The following is a 4,814-nucleotide window of genomic DNA, read 5'->3' as shown; positions in this document are numbered from 1 at the left end:
CCGGCCTGGAGCTGAGCACCGTGGCGAGGCAAGGTTAAAAGGGGGGAGAAAAAAAAAGTCTGGTGAAACAGGAGTGCAGCAGTGGCCGTGCCTGCTAGTCTGCGACAGGCACACACTTACAACCACACACACGCACACACACACACACACTTCAACACACACACGCACACAGAGGCTGGGTTTGACTGTGTCTCCTCCCTCTGAGCTGCTAGCTCCCTGTTAGCTCTGGGGAGATGCAGCAGCTCCGCACTGGAATGGTGGTTTTGCTACGCCCTGCCCCCACTGAGCTCTCTGATTGGGCGAGCTGTGGACGTGAAGGCGAGGCAGGAGGGGGGAGATGTGAGGAGGAGGGGGCTTCTCCTACAGCAGCAGGGGAGGGGGGGGAGTGAGGAAGAGGGAGGGAGAGAGAGAGGGGAGGGGTGAAGCAGGAATCTGCATCTGCCTGATAACCTGCCTCTCTCTCCTCCCAGCAGCACAGCGAGCCGGAGACTTCCCCTCTGCCGGCACGTCTCGCATGCTGCCGAGGCACCCAGAGGTGTACGTGCAGAGGGGCAGCGCGGCCACACGGTGATGTCATCATCCCCTCTTCCTGCTGCATCACACTCAGCATCAGCTATAGGATGAAGGGCATCGGCTACAAGCAACCATCTCCCAACAGCTCCTCGCATAGAGACACTCGTGACCGACTGGTTTTCTTATCTCCTGCAACACCATCGCCTCCCGCAGCAACTAGTGTCACATTCACTTCAACGACACACTCAAAGACGTGCGGCTACACATGCATGTTGGCTTCAAAATGTGCTTAATAGTATACAAACCTCTCACTTGATCTCAAAAATATTCAAAACAAAAGATTCAGTCGCAGTTTTTAGTCATCAGGCGACGTTTTTATCATCTCAGCAGTCTGTGGTGTTTATACGAACAAAATGAAGGAGGAATAACAAAGACGACGGAAAGAAAAAAAGAAAAATACCACTGATACTTTCCTACGCTGGGTTTGATTCTTGCTCTTCTCCCTAGTTCAGGTTATATCTCTGGTCTTGTGGTGTAGAGACTCCCCATGCTGTCAGTCACCTTCGATAAATAACAAGGTTTATAATATAATGACATAATATACGTGTTCGAGGGTGATTAGTACGTTCCTGGCCTGAGGTAAAGGAGATGAGTGCGTGTGCAGTTCAACTCTTCGAACTCCTTGAAGTTCATAACTTCTGTGGTATTTCTGTTTCCGGTAATTTCGGAAAATTGCGAGTCAGCGCTGCAGATTTCACCGGAGCAGACAGCCTCAGACTACAACCTCTTCCTCAAGACAAGGACGGAGTTCAGTGGTTGTCAGATTTTCCAAGTGATGATCATGTTATACCATTTTCTGGAGGTTTGGAGAAGACACAGACTTCTACAAAGAAGAGATACGTATGCTCCACGACTGTCGAGCTAAGTGTGTAAATGTAGGAGGGGACTGTGTTGAAAAATACATTTGCTAGGTTTTCTGAAATTGGCTCCTTCTACCTTCACTTATCTCTTCACTTTACTCCTCAACCAAAACTTTAACCATGTCTTGAAATATCCACAGATGTTATGTAAGTTATCTGATGATGAAGTTACTCAGGTCACTAGATGTGAAGCAGCAGTGTCACGTTTCTAATGAATTAATCAGGTGTTATCAGATCGGTGCACAGACTTGTGTTCATCACTGAGACCAGATCCAGGATTTTCGACTGTATGGAGACATTTAAGTCTTGATAGCAAACACAACAAAGACATGAAGAGAAGAATAAACACAAAGTAACTTAATTTGTACTTTGCACATAGAGTAAACTGTATATTACTATTATAGAGGAAGGTACCGGTCATCTGACTCGGGCTGACTTTCTGTTCTGTGCGGCAGTTGATTACATTCAGCTCCAGGTGTAAATCAGTGACTGATTAGGAGACTCGTACTAACGTAACTCGAGATCCAGACCTCGAGAGCAGAACTGAGAACGAGCAGAAAAGAGGGCAGATTGTATTTCACTCTTTAGTTTTAGATCTCTAGTGTTTATCCCAGTGATGGAGTGTAACTAAGTACATTTAGTCAAGTACTGTGCTCAAGTACGATTTTGTGGTACCTGTAGTTTACTTGAGTACTTCTTGTTTCTTTATACTTGGTGTACTTCTTGTACTTTGTACTCCTCTACATGTGTTTGATAACTTAAGTTACCAGCCAAAGTAGTTAATTTTAAAATGTAAAATTTGTATCGGGGAATATTTTAACACGATATCTTTACTTTTACTAAAGTATGACATCTGGGTATGTTTTCCCTCGTTGTCTCTGGTCTTGATCTCTGGTGTCTTTGTGTGAGTAAAGAGATTATCGACAAGCCAGATACTGTTTTCTAAAACCAAAGATTGATGGTAGTCATGCAACAGAAAATGGTGGATGTTCAGAGTAACTCATAAACCCAGGAATTAAATTAATTGTGCTCCTTTTTGTTCACCGATAACGATCAAGCAGCTCATGAAGCCTTTTATCTGCAATAAAGCTGAAAGATTATAGTAAATTTTTTGATTGTGTAAGAACCATCAGACATAACAAGAAGTCAATGAGACAGTAAGCCTCCCTCCATCCTGTCAGATGTGCTGATGTGTGTTTAATCTGCAGTAATATTAGCTGCATACATAAAATAGTTTCCATTATCTAAACTGTGACTCATTTTAAAAGGTGTCCTCTTTAACGACAGGCAGCACATGGTTGGAAGCCCCTTTGTGAATTACTCTAAAGCCTGATGCAACAAATCTCAGCATTGCTTTACACAGTCGACCCTCCTCTCTCCCCCCTGCAGCTCCGTTGCGTCAACACGCCGTGCGTAACGCGACTCGTGTCTGCTGACTCAATGACGTACAAAATCCTCTGACGTCCCTTTATTTCCCCTCCTCACTTAGCTGCTCTGATTTAGGATTTCCCTCCTTGGTTCCCCTCCATCCTGCCCACATTCCCCTCCTCCCCTGTCCCGTCTCCTTCTGCCAGCTGCAACCACGAGTCAGCGAGCGCATGAATGAATAGACAGCTTTCCCCCCACCGAGCCCCAAAAGAGCTGCTCAGAGGAGCGACGGGGAGGAGGGAGGGTGTAGTGATCACTCACTCCCCCTCTGAGGCAGAAAATCCTGCCTGGTGTCATGGCTGCTTCAGGGTGACCTTCTCTGCTGACCTTCACATAATTAAAGTGTCCCTACTGACGGACTCCACTGACACACAAACCCAGTAAATTTAAAGCTAATTAATGATGGTGAGGAGATTCAAGGCAGATTCTTAGGATTCACATGTAAACCTGTGAAATATGACGAACATCTTTATGTCTTCAGCTTTTTAAATGTGAGGTTTTGCTTATAACTTAAAACAGATTCCAGTTAACATTTTGTGAAAAGTGTCTTTATTGAAGGTGCAAGAAGAAAGTCAGTGAGGTCGGAAACATTAATTTGATTAGTTAGATTAAACTTTAGGAAAGCTGGTGAAACGTGAATGTGCTCACTACGTTTAATTTATTTAACTTAATAGATTTTGTGCTCAAGTGGACTAATTGATCTGATGGTGGCGCTCGAGAGAAAAGGTCAGAGGGTCGCCAAAATCATTCGTCACTCTTGGTCATTATTATTTTCTTTTGTGGAAATCAGGTCAATACTTTTTGGGATGTTTTGTCCAAAGTGTTGTTAGAGGGAGGTTTTGAAAATCACAAGGTCAGCCAAGTTATTAGAAATCATCTTTATGGGAGCCAAGAACATCCAGACCAGACGCCATGGAAATAAAGTCTGAATGAGGTGTTTCACTAATGATCAAAGTGTCGGACTGATGAACAAACACCCTCCATCTCTACTGACCTGTTTATTATTAAAAAACAACACATTTGAATTTCTCCACATGACTCGAGTCTCAAGCTACTTACAGACTGTGGAGCAGATGCAGCTGTTTGCAGTGAATCTGTCTCAAAGGCTGAACTCAGAGGTGAATGTGGCTCTGCAGAGATGAGGCCCCTCAAACTTGTGAACTTCCAGCTCATCATATTATCATGCTCCAATAATCTCCTTTATTCCCACTACAAACATGCTGTGTACTGGGGCCAGAGGGAGGACGGGACACTGGAATTTCAGCGGGAGACACACACACACACACACACACACACACACCAGTTGACAAACGTGTGTCAACTGGCATAAAAAGTACAGAGACCTTTCTAACAATGCAGCTGCACCGCAAACAAACATCAATTAATTCAATTGCTCATAATGTTTTTGGGGGGGAGAGTATATCAGTGTGTTTCAGTCCATCATGTTGGACGAGGGTCTGCTTGTTCACCCAAAAATTTAAATTCACTCATTATCTACTCACCCCGACGCTAATGGAGGCTCGAGTGAAGCTTCGTAGTCCACAAAACATTTCTGGAGCTTCACAATAAAACAGAGTTGCAGCATTCTGCTGAACAACTGAAGCAGCTGGAGACTTAAACATGAAAACAAGCTCATTCAGTCAAGTTTTTCACCTACTTCAGTCCCAGTTACTTCAGTTGTTTAGGAGAATGCTGAGGATTTAAAATGTAAAAAAAAAAAAAACATAAAGTGACTCCATACAGCTCGTCTGGAGTAAACCAAAAGATTGATTTTTAAAAGATGTTATTTACAACATTTTTTGAAGCTGAATCTTCAAATCTTCGCTGCAGCTGCTAAGATAAAAGCGCGTGCACAAACTTGACCCCATGTTGAGGGTGTAAACAACGTTAATATTTATAATGATGTTTTTTCTGTTTTAAATCAAGTCTCCAGCTGCTTCAGTTGTTTAGCAG

The sequence above is a fragment of the Pagrus pagrus genome (genome assembly GCF_965226575.1).
Source record: "Pagrus pagrus genome assembly, chromosome: 2".
NCBI lineage: Eukaryota > Metazoa > Chordata > Actinopteri > Spariformes > Sparidae > Pagrus > Pagrus pagrus.
Note: the sequence above shows the minus strand (reverse complement) of the source record.